General features: G+C 37.7%; 1 pseudogene; it reads right to left on the bottom strand.

Annotated features, from left to right (window-relative positions):
• Positions 1 to 7,464: 7,464 nt before the first annotated feature.
• LOC122294428 lies at positions 7,465 to 12,784 on the bottom strand (annotated as a pseudogene).
• Between the last annotated feature and the right edge of the window lie 292 nt (positions 12,785 to 13,076).

The raw sequence follows: 13,076 nt of genomic DNA, 5'->3' as shown, positions 1-13,076 counted from the left end.
ATGTCGTGTTGGGGTGAAGAAGAGGGATGAGTGTCTGGCTTCGAAAAAAGAAAATCAAGATACCCAAGAGGAATGACCTGTTGAACAAGCCGGGTCTAGTAGGGAGAAGGTGGATCAATGGGTTGAGGAGAGCCTTAATATTCTTGCGCAACTGGTTATTGTTGAGGAGCCTATTGAGGTTCTTAGAAAGGATCAAGAAGTGTAGGTTCGGGAGGGAACTGTGGCTAGTGGTTTGGTGGCGTGCAATGGGGACGTGGATCCTGTGTTAGAACTCGAAGGTAAGAAGGGAGATGGTGGGGCTTCAGGTCTTGGTGCAAGCGGGTTCTCATGATATGATGAAGGATTCTACTGGTGACCATGCAATTGCTGAATTACAGATGGTTTTGTTTAATTCTATAAAGAGGAATGGGGAGGAGGCTAGTGATAACGCCATGCAGGAGGGAGTTATGATAGTTCGGCCGGTTGCAGAGCATCCTTCAATCGATGTGGTTTCAAAAATAATTGCGCTGGAAAATAATACCGAAGTGATTGGGGCAACTGATGCATACTACTTGAATCATGAAGAGAGTGAACATTGCCATAGTTTGGCCAGAGAGAAGGGATATGGCTCTGAATCAGATTTGAATAAACCGTTGCCTACTTTGAAGAACTCAGTAATTAGTCAGGAGATGCGTCCATCTCGACGGGTTAGTTCTCTTCTTGCAAAATTGCATTAATGTTTCACAAACTTTTAGTGTGGAATGTACGAGGCCTACGTACATCTAAAAGAAGGTTGAAACATTTGGTGAAAGACTTTTGTCCCTCTGTTCTGGTGCTTTCTGAACCCTTTGTTGAAGAGGTTTTGGCGCGTTTGTTTGGCTTTCCTTCCTATTGTTCTAACGAAGCAATGAAGGGTAAGATTTGGGTGTTTTGGATTGCGGATTTAAGTTTTGAATTGCAAAGTATGTCTGATTAGTTTATTCATGGGTGTTTTACTAAGGAGGACCAGTGGATCTATGTGTCGTTTGTGTATGCCAAGTGCTCACATGTGGAACGTAGAGAGCTTTGGAAGGACCTTGAGGATGCGCAAATGGATGATGCTCCCTAGATTGTCATGGGGGACTTTAATTCTATTCGAAATGATGGTGTGCAGGTAGGTGGAAATCCAAGGCCTTTATCAGCCATGTCTGAATTTAATTCATGCATCCATAATTGCAGGCTCGTGGAGATTGGTTTCAGTGGCTACCGAATGTCATGGCGCAACGGTCATAAAGGTCCATCTAGGTGCTTGGCACGCTTGGATCAGGCCCTATTGAATACTGCCTTCTTCCAATGGTTCCTGAATGTTCTACTTGAATTTCTCAACAGGAAATCCTCAAATCATTGCCCCATGTTGATTCGGTTTGATAAGGAAGAGAACTCTTATGGCCCTTCTCCGTTTCGATTTCAGCACATGTGGTGCACGCACAAGAACTTTAAGAAGTGCGTGAAGGATGTTTGGAGGGAAGAGCTCTAAGTTCTTTCATGCATGTATTAATCAACGTAGGCAAGCATCGACAATATCTAAAATGACTCTTCCCAATAGGGTTGTTTTGGATTCACCAGAAATGGTTCATCATGAGATGGTTAAATACATTCAAGAGTTCCTCACTGGTGAGGGGCCTACTATGCGATCATATTTGAGTGGTATTTTATCCTCGATGGTGACTAATGAGGAGAACATTTCTCTTTATCAAGAACCTTCTGAGGAGGAGGTTTGGGGGGCTTTATCTTCAATCCCAAAGAATAGTAGCCCTGTTGCTTATGGTTTCGGCTTTGCTTTCTATCTAGAGTGTTGGGAAATTATTAAAAGGGATGTTGTTGACGCTACTCAAGACTTCTTTTCTAGTGCCCCTTTGCCACGATTTTATTCAGCATCTTATATTGTTCTCATTCCTAAGGTGCAGGATCCTTAGAGCTTTGATAAGTTCAGGCCTATTAGCTTGTGTAGTGTTGCCTATAAATTTTTTTCTAAGATTATTGTGAACCACTTGGCTAGTTTCCTTCCTCGCATGATCTCTTGGGAACAAGGTGCTTTTGTTCCGGGCCATAGTATTTTTGAGAATATCATGCTTGCGCAAGAAATGGTTCACTTTCTTCATCAAAAGAGCAATGGAGGTAACGTAATGTTAAAAATTGATATGGCAAAGGCATATGATCGGGTTGATTGGTCTTTCTTATGCTTAGTCCTAAAGGGATTTGGCTTCTCTGAAAGGTTTTGTTGTTCGATTATGATGAATGGAACATACAATGGTTTTTTCAAGCCTACTCAAGGACTACGTCAGGGGGATCCCCTTTCTCCATATTTGTATATTATCATGTAGGAACTGCTCACTCGATTATTGCGAATGGAGTTTGAGGAAGGAAAAATTGGCGCTTATTATCATCCTCGAGGAGCCCCTTTAGTGTCCCATCTTCTCTATGCAGATGATCTTCTTATTTTTGCCAATGGGGAGTAAAGATCCATTAAGATATTTTTACGGGCATTGAAAAAATATTCTTTGTGGTTGGGACAGTTAATTAATAAGGAAAAGTCGGCTCTTTTCCTGTCCAAGAAGATTAATTATTCAAGGCTGTGTGGTCTTCTTCGAATGACAAGTTTTGTGGAGGGTATTTTTCCAGTTACTTACTTGGGGGTGCCATTGGTGACGAGGCCGTCTTACAGCTAGAGCTTTGGAACCCCTGGTGACTAAAATTCGGAACAAGGTGACGGGGTGGAAATTTTAAATATTTTCCCAAGGTGGTCATCTTATCTTGCTTAGGCATGTGTTGTCTTGTATGGCGATACATCTTTTGGTAGTGCTCAATGTGCCCAAGGTTCTACCTACTAAGCTTAACTCTATTCTCTCGACCTTCTTTTGGGGTGAGTATAATGGCAAAGCTAAAAAGAAGTGGGTTTCATGGCCTGCTATATGTAAACCGCTCAAAGAAGAAGGCTTAGGGATTCAGGACTTTAATGAAGTTCAGCATGCCTTGCACATGAAATTTGCATGGCGACTTCTTACGTTAGATAATCTTTGGACCTGTTTTTTTTTAGCCAAGTACATGAAAGAAGGTAACCTTGTTATGGCAGCTTCACATGGACATGGTTCACAATTTTGGCGATCTATTATGCAGGTCTTTCCAGAGGTTTATGATCATTCCAGGGTGAGGGTCAGGGAAGGAAGGGTCTCTTTTTGGCATGAACGTTGGCTGTCGAGTGGACCTCTAAATGTGGACGTCTAGAATATTACAAATCCTGGGCTCCAATTCAGGGACCTGTGGGTCGAAAATGTTTGGGATGAATCAGCTCTAGTGAATTTAATTGGAGAAAACAGAGCTAGGGAGGTGTTACAGTTTGTGGTAGTAGGAAAGGAGGGGTCAGATGTTTATATCAGGGAACTGAATGGGGATGGGGCTTTCTCCACGACCTCTACTTGGGACATCATTCGAATTCGAAGTGCGGAATTTCTTTGGAAGGATTGGTTCTAGCATAAGCTCCTCCCTAGTCGAATGGCGGTTTGTGTTTGGAAGGCATTGTTTAGGTGCCTCCCAATGTATGCTCGAAGCATTTCTATTGGTATCAACCTTGCCTCTCGCTGTGATTGTTGTACCAATGGAAGTTATGAAACGCTGGATCATGTTCTATGCTCTGGAAATATTGCTACTGAAGTTTGGCGAAAAGCGTTGATGGCTTTAGCTGTTCGATGCATGGTATCTTCTTCATGGCGCACACGTATTTCTTGTTGGTTCAGTTGTGCTAAGCGATCTTCCCAGCATGGCATCCTTGTGGGGCTTCTTCCATGATTGGTGAGTTGGAGGTTGTGGGTCAGGTGGTGCAAGGCTCAAATGGAGTCAACGTACGAATCTGCAGAGGTGGTTTGGCTTGCGATTAAGTATTGGCTTAGCCACATCTCTGAAAAGATGTCTCAGTGCAAGTGGCTCTCTTTGAGAGATTACGAGATCCTTCGTGAACTGAATGTGCCTATCAAGCAGGTTTCTACAAGTTGACCCCGTGCGGTGGTGTGGAGGAAACCAATGATAGGGTAGGTGAAGTTAAATGTTGACGGTTGTAGTAGGGGAAACCCGAGTTCTTGTGGAGGGGGTGCAGTGATTAGGGATCATTTAGGGAATGTAAAGGCTGCCTTCTCGGAACATTTGGGTGTTGGCATAAATAATGAGGTGGAACTAAGGGCCCTTTTGAGAGGCACCGTGGTGTGCAAAGAGTTTGGCTTTACTAATGTGGAGATAGAGTGTGAATCTGCGTTGATTTTTCACTGGTTGACTTCGGGTGCTTGTAATGTGTGGTATCTCTAGGACTACTGGGAGTTGTTGGTCGCAAGTCTTGAAGGCATGGTTTATTCTATTTCACATATCTTCCGTGAGGGCAACCAAGTTGCCGACTTCTCGTGGTGTGAGTGGCATGATTCGCCTGGATAAGATTGGTCTTCCTTCTATAAGATTTTAAGTTGTCTTGGTTTTTGCTTTGTTTTGCTTCATTGGTTAGTGGCATTTGTTCTGTTTACGATATTCCTCCGCCATAAGTAAGGGCTTTTTAATAAAAGAATGGAAGGGGGTCACTCATCGACAGGTGACTTTCGTCTCTTTAAAAAAAAAAAACTATTTTACTTGACCTTAAATGCTAAATCTTCCAATTAAACGGAATCATTATTCTAGTTTAATTGAAGTAAATTGATCAGAAACAATATTCTAAATTATTAGACAGATCCTTGAAACCTTAGTCGTTGTCCACATTAATTTATTTTATCATTTTCATTTTATTTTGTTAATTTAAAAATCGTCATCTTAGTAATTTTCTTTTCTATTTGACCGCAGGTTCATTCTAGTAATTTATTTTCATTATTTGAGTTTATTTTCTTTATCACATAAGTCAATCCCTGTAGATTTGACCATGTTAGGTACTACAACACCTGTATATTTGCAGGTAAAACTACACTAAATTTATGGTTCACTATTTGAGTCAAAGTTTAGGCGCAACAACCATAATCAGTTCTCACACTTGTCTAACAACTCACAAAAGGAAATAACTTAAATCCCAAAAATATAATGGTTTACTGACAAACCTTGAGATTTATGACATTATCACGCATGGTTCCATACCGACATGCTAGAAACAAAAACACTAACTCTAACATAAAATCAAACAGAAGGCACATCAAAAACATTTTGGACTTTTATAAAGCCTCCATAAAAGAGATCAATAAAGTCTATCAATGCTACACCAAGCCAATGTCACTATCAATGAAGAATACAATTTTTAGTGGCATCTTTTGTAGCAAATTACTCTGGTCCCATTTGGCTTCACGTTATCTCTCAATTCATTGGTGGTTTCATTGAGCATCTTATTCTCTTTCCCTTCTTGCTATTCCATTGCCACTATCCTTGCTTTTGTATTTACCGATGTTGCTTCCTCCTGCTCTCGAGTCACTACAGAACAAGTCGTTGTAGGCTTACGAAGGACCAAAGCCTATGATGATCCCACATACGGCGATACTGTTAATGTTGTGTTTTGCACACCTTTGGGTTGGGCTCTCAACAACTTGGGTCTTCAATCTTGGGCCTACATACACAAAGAAAATACTGCAAGATGGGGGCCGTGGCGGTGGCTAGGGAGTCTCCAATGCCAAAGTTAGTATTGTCTTAGAGTTTTGTATAAGTGAATAAAGAGTTAAGAGAAACTTCTTTGTACTTGAGAATTGCCTTATTATATACCTAGTTTTTGGGAGTCAACTGCCCGTACCCTATGTCAGGGGTACATGTTACCTCAACTGTCTCCTTAGTCAGGTCCCATAAATGCGGCGTGACATCCTGGGGTGATGCAATAAGTGCAGCATGGCTTCCTATCCCCTCTGCCCTGTTGCAGGCACACTCCATCAGTTTTCTCCCCACTTGTTGTTAAGAGATCAGCCTACACAAGCTCTCTGAGGCTAGGCGCCTTAGGCGAAGGCCGAGGAGATGTGTTGTTTGCTTCCTCGCCTTTGTGGGGGATCCCCTATGGGCCGGTGGGTCATTTGGCTGCCCTTGGCTTGCACTCTGGGCCTTAGGATCGAGGGAAAAATCCCCTTGCACATGTATTTCCCATCTCTTCATATGCTTTGGTTTTATTTTGGATTGTTTTAAAGCAAATTAAGTATTGACCTCATCTCTAATGTGGGGGCAAGGGGTACCTCCAAATGGTCCACTTTAATTTGTAAAAAGTTTTTTTTTCTTCTCTTTGTTTAGTTTACTTTTAGTATTTTTTTAATTTTTTTTTTAACTTCTTTTGGTTGATTTTTTAATCAAACATTTTAAGGCTTTTCAATTGTATTTGGACATTGGCTTTTAATTTAAGCTTGACTTGATGTGAAAACGTTGACTCCTAGATACCCCTTCCATTAAATTTAGCATGGTTAAGTAGATGGAATGACTAATTTGGCAAAGGACCAATGAACACAATTCTAATTTGGCAAAATGAACAATGTTCAGATCTTAATATATGGCAAAGGGATAAAACTTTAGGAGATTCTTGTGTTGGATTAATAGAGTATAGATTAACATGTCTTAAAGACTATTTTGGGAGGGAAAAAACTTATATTTGGATAAAAATAAGAAAAGAAATTAGACCGCTATAGTTTTCTTAAAGAAAAGAAGCGGGCAAATGTGAAAGAAATCGGAGATGAGCCTAAAAACTCACGGAGATTTTGAAAAGCATATTCGATGTGGATAAATTACAAACACTCCCTCAAAAGGAATTAAAAGAAAAACTAGAAGGCTTATATAAATATTATCCATTAATTGGTAATATATACTCATGTTTCTCAAAAATAAAGTATAAATTGAAGAGAAAATATATTTACAATTGTGAATTATGCAACCGCTACGTAATCGTTTTGAAAAAAGTAAATAAAACATGGGACACACATGAAAAAAATTAATTTTTTAATGGTAGACTACCCTTTTTTTCAAATCGATTATGCGACATTTATGCACTACATGGTTGTATGTAAAAGTACTCGTTGAGTTTTAGGAATCTCTTGTTCAATGAGATGCTTACACTAAGAAAGTACACAATTACACATATATATTACATCTTGCAAATGGCTTGAGAATTGTGTATACCCTTTTTCAGGCGTAAGAATGATCGATCGATCGATCTATACATTATTGAACATACTATTCTATTAATTTCGCAAGCTTATTCGGATAACATACATTGTTTAACATGTTATCTTTTGCTTGCTTGAGCATTTGGATATGCAAACAAAACTTGCTTCCGATATTCTCCAAGAGCCCATATGGGGAATATGTTTATGTACGATGAGTAGTTTAATGTACAATTCCTCAAAAATACTCCGGTGATTTCCTGTTGCCAATAACCAATAATTATTTTATCTTTAAAATTATAATTTGGTAAGCAGAAAGATGTTATTAGAAAAGAAAAGAAGAGAGAAAAAAGCAAAAGAAGAAAAAAAAACACAACAAAGATGAACATAGAAATTAACTGAAAGTGTTGGATTCTGAATAAACTTGAATTACCTGTTGAGGGAAGTCACCATCTTCCATTTGCGAATTGATCAGCACCCTTACCCCATGATGGATTGGTGTTGGGTCTATCCCAGCCTAATAATTTACAAAAACAATTAGAACCAGCATATTGATGCTTCCGAATAAAGCAGTTGCCAACTTTCATCCCTATAAAATTTGTTTTAAGTCTTAGTTTTTCTATTTATATGCATATATTGTTCCAACTCAACTTGAGTTCTATTCATTTTTTAAGCTCCAAAATGACATCTATGTGTACATTTTCTCTTTTAACATGCATTATATTCTTGATAATTGTCATGGCGACCTAAATAATTGTCATGATGTAATGCACTAATGCTAACATACAGAACAACTTAAGATACAATGATCGATGGACAACTTGCCCAGCTTCAATGAGGGATAACACAGCCCATGCAGTTTGGACCAAATTTGCACGGTTTCCCTCAATATTTGTCCACACCTGTTTCAAAGAGCAAGTTACTTTAGTTGTCCCTTTTCACTTCACCCTCGTTTTCTTTTTCTTTTCTCTTATTTTTATGTAATCCACATTCAAATTGGAAAACCAATTGCTTATGTACCTTGTTTTGGCTTGAAAGGTAAGTCTCTCCCCATCCACCATTAGGTAGTTACTTTGATAGCAGAAATTCACAAGCTTTGCGCAATGCAGGACAATTTTTGTAGTTTTTGCCACAGGCTGCTAGTCCCCCTACATCAAACCATGTACCATAGGTGTAGCAAATCCCTCAATGTCCATACCTGTATTAGTGCTAAACTTGGTTAGATATTCTTATGTTATCTCCTTTAATAACTAGAACATCTGCTAAAATAAAAGTTAAAAAAAGTAAAATTTGCAGGAATATGTAGAGCAGTTTTTTTTCCCATTTTTTAAGAATGTAATACGGAAAAAACATACTACCATGATCCATCAAGTTCTTGTACATCTTCAATGTATTGAATTGCTCGATAAATGGTGTTGTCTATCTCTATTCTACGGTGTTTTGGATAGAGTGTCCGAAAGAGCGCCAACCCTTGAACTGCTGATGAATTGCACTCTACATACCTATTATAAGGTGAAAGAATTTTGTTGTTAGGAAGCAAAGTATGACCAATTATGTGGCAATTGTTTTGAATATAAAGATATCTTACTCTCTTTCAATAAGAGTATCTTCAAAAAAATCTGTGGGGTTGAACTTCTGCAAATAGATACAAATCTTATAGTAGTGAGTATTGGTTTGAAACGATGTTTGCTCGCAATAACCATGACTAGACCAAATCAATTGGCGTGTTGAATAAGTTACCTCCAACCAACCAAATGCTCTTTGAGGCTCCCAAGCTGGGAAACCACCATTTCTACTCTGCATTGGCAAATGGAAGGTCAATTATTCAGGTCAAGCAACATAATAAATGAAAGAAGTGAATTGGACAATTTGATTAGAAACAAGTTGTGTTCTTCGTTAATTAATACAAAAACAAAATATTTATTGCTGAATCCTTACTTGTAGAGAGAGAATTACATTAACAGCATCATAAAATCACCCTGTCTTTATCTTTTCCCCAACTAAGTCTGGTGACATTTGTGAGAACAACAGAGCAACCTACAAAAGCAAATGTTTTGCTAAATGTTTTCCTTTAAACGAACCTAGAAAATTTATGATTTTGGAATGCACATATTTTAGTAGAGTTGAGGCAATACCTTCAACCCTTCTGCTATGCCGTCAGAGACTTGCCAACCATGATCCTGCATTGAGAAAGTCCATGCTCCTTTACTTGTGTGTCGATACATAGCTTTGAAGTCGCCAGAGGGGTTTTCTAGAACCTAGAAAATGACAACTTTTTTAAAGCCAAATATCATGATTATGTTCAAGCATTATCTACCAACAAATGTCGTAAGGGGCATTTGATATGTATTCTGACCTGTGAAGCTTTCATAAAGTCATGTGATTTATGGAGTGTTGGTCCATACTCTTCATTCAAATTACATGAGAGAATCGCTTGGATTGTGAAACATGCATCCCAGGTTTGACTGCCAAAACTCTACATGACATAAGTTGGGAATCATTAGACATTTCTAGATAAAAGATAAGATTTCAAATGGATAAAAAATTTTCAATTCTTTAGATCGAGTACATGCTTTAGATATATGTGATTTGCACTAACATGCTCACATCACCTGAATTTTTAACCCATCTTCAGCAACCCAATAGTTGTCGGGAATTCTAGCTACATGAAGCTTGTATGCTTCCCCATTCGGATCTTTGGCCCAACTTGCAATCAAACATAGCACCTATAATACAAATGACCTTGACAAATTAGTTCATAGCACACACATCGACTGGTATGATCTATATGATTGCATTTTGATTGTAGTTCATGTAACACTAATTAGTGATAACCTTTTCCACGCTTCCAATAGAAACGTATCTAGTGTTCTTGTCCTCATAATGAACATGATCAATCGCAGCTTTAAGTGCCTTCTCTCTCGACAATGAAAAGGGCCAGCGGCTCAGAAGAGGTTCTACAACATGGTGAAGAAATCCCCATAGCATATCTTGTATAAGAGGATGTGGATAGTAGAGATCCTTCTAAATTAGCACATTGTGTAAGTTTTATGTATACATTATTCCGTTAGAAATCTTTATATTTGCTTAAGTGGGATCTAAGATGGAGGTTTATGACATGAAAAGAAAATGCAAGATATAGAGACTAAGGATTTAACCAACCTTTGCAACAGTATTCTGGGCTTTGTTCCAGTTAATTTGATGGTAAGGCTTGTTGTACAGCTCTTGCCTTAGTGATTGAATCAACTCAGTGATTGGACCAACAAACCTTTTCCCATATAAATAAGACATTGGCATATAAACCAAGCGACAATAGCACAACATTTTGCCTGCATCTCATATAAATAACAACCTCAAGTATGAGACAATATCATTGCATTTTGCTTGCATCTCATATAAATTACAAACTGTGATATTCCACAAAAAGGAGTGAAATGAAAGAACCTGGATGAATTGGAAAGATTTGTGGAAGAAGCCAAAACTCCGGGGGCAATGGATTGCAGCCGAACCACTCATATAATCCCAGTACCTATCCATGTTAGGAAGCCTCTGAGTTTTCACAATATAGTAAAGATTATATAGGGTCGAATGATAAATTAAAACGCTCTCATCATTTTGAAAGGTAAATGGACTCTTGGGCTACAATCTAACATCTCAAACTCACGTATACGTATATACACTTCAATATGGTGATACTTCTAGTTGGACATTAGAATATGCTACTTTATATTTCTTTTTTCTTGGCATATACATGTAATATTACCATGAATCCTTGGCAACTAAAATGAAAATATATTTCATATTTCAATTGGTTATACATACCGTAACCCAAAACTTTCCCCAAGATGGAATTGCCACTAAACCACCATGATCAAGGATCCATTTCCGTCCTCTAGCCATAGCCTTGTCTTCACCATCTTCAGGTCCCTCCCTAAGTATCCTCAAGGCAATATAGCTCAAAGCTGAACCAAATATTGTGTTGTGACCCTCTATATGGAAGCCCCAACCTCCATCTTCATTCTGTCCAACAAATAGATAGTCAATATACATATTTACATATAGATATATGTATATTTGTATGTACATAAGGTTAAATTTAGCCAAGTTTTTAATTTTAGGTTGGGCCATTTTTGGCTGTTTGAATACTAGGTTATTTAAAAACAAACTTGTGTTTTGTATTAAAAAACAAAAAAAATATATACCTGATGATTATACAAGTATCGAATAATTTCTTGCTGGTGTGACGGTGAAAAAATGGCATTCAGAGCTCCAATAATGTATAATGCCATTACCTACATATTCTAAAAATATGAAATTATGTTAAAATTAGTTCATTGGTAGAGCATTAGTCTTAAATGCTAATGCAATAAATTGTACCACTGAGGGGATTCATTGTGCATACATATTATAGTTAAAAAAATTAAAAAATTTATTGTCAACATTTTATATTTTAGGGAGATTGAAGTTAAAAAAAAGGTATATATATATATAAGAATGGTGCAAAAAATACATACAAAGGGTTGGAGGAAAAACCGGGGGCCAGCAGATTCAGCAGGCGAGTGGCCATCGTGGGCCTGAATGGATGAATAGAAGGTTAGGGCTCTTCTCAATGTTGTGATGACTGCTTCCTTTGTAATCACCTCAGTTTCTTTCACTTGGACTGGTGGTGGAATTGGCCCACATGGGTTCTCCTTCCTAAGCTGTGAGATTTTCATATCAATTAGTGAGATGAATGCCCTAGCTAGTGAAAACTAATTCCAAAGCCCTCAATTAAAATTTTATTGACTCCAACACAAAGCACATGAACAATATGATCCTAAGAGATATATATATTTTTCAAGCACTTTTGAGTGGTTATTAACATCTACGAGTTAGGCCCATGATCAATAAAATAGTTCTAATCACAGTCGACTTTTTGTATAAATATATTTCCTATATAACACTGTTTTAAATAAAGGATGATTGTGAAAAATTTGAAATTCAGTTTTAAAATATTAGTATTTTCATTTAGTGACATTATTACATTAATTGATTGTAAAATGAGTTGTATTATAAATGCATGAATACATTGTTCATTGCAATTACAGCGATTGATCATTTTTTTTCCAATAGAAATCTGGGATTAGAAAGTTAATTATATGTATATATACTCTCTCTTTTTATGCTATATATATATATGATCTCATGCCTAATTAAAACTCATCAAGATCGATGTTCATATATATATATAAGCATGATCAGAACTACTTAACCTTAATTAGGAGCCGAGTTGACTGAGTTGATCTTATATTATTCCACATTGGACCGAGAAAAAGGAACTAAAAAAAATATCTATCTTCCGCAAAATATATATTTGCTGGCTGATAATTCATGAAGGTCCATGCATAATGGAATGATCCTTCAGAATATATATATATAGATATGTATATATGTATGTATGTATGTATGTATGAGAGAGAGAGAGAGAGAGAGAGAGAGAGAGTAGGAACCTGCATCCTCATCAAAAGATCAGCACTTTGCTTCGTCCGAAACCGATTCTTTTTAAACTCCTCGCGTACCCTTTGAACTTCAGCACGTTCTTCAGGTGTGCCGACATCAGGGTCGAACTCCCAATGTTGTCGTCCAACAAAATTGTTGAGGCTCACCAATACTGGACCTCCTTCGGCTATCTTCAACTTCCACATCCTCTGTAAAACAAATAAATTACTACATGCATACAATTAAGATGATCACTAACGAGGCCATTAAAGTATGTACGTACAAGGTGATCGTAGATGAAGCGGACATGCAAAGATAAAATAAAATACGTACACTTTGAACTTTTCAAATATCGATACATTGCAACTTTAACTACTGACACGTTAATGACTACTACCACATGCAAAAAGAAGTTGACGCCAAAATAGCTAATCTAATGGAGACCACGGCCGGAGACATCTTTTCTAACACAGTACTACAAGAATTATTAGTTCACGA

Source organism: Carya illinoinensis, chromosome 2 (assembly GCF_018687715.1).
Source record: "Carya illinoinensis cultivar Pawnee chromosome 2, C.illinoinensisPawnee_v1, whole genome shotgun sequence".
NCBI classification, from domain to species: domain Eukaryota; kingdom Viridiplantae; phylum Streptophyta; class Magnoliopsida; order Fagales; family Juglandaceae; genus Carya; species Carya illinoinensis.
Note: the sequence above shows the minus strand (reverse complement) of the source record. Positions and strands in the feature narration are given on the sequence as shown.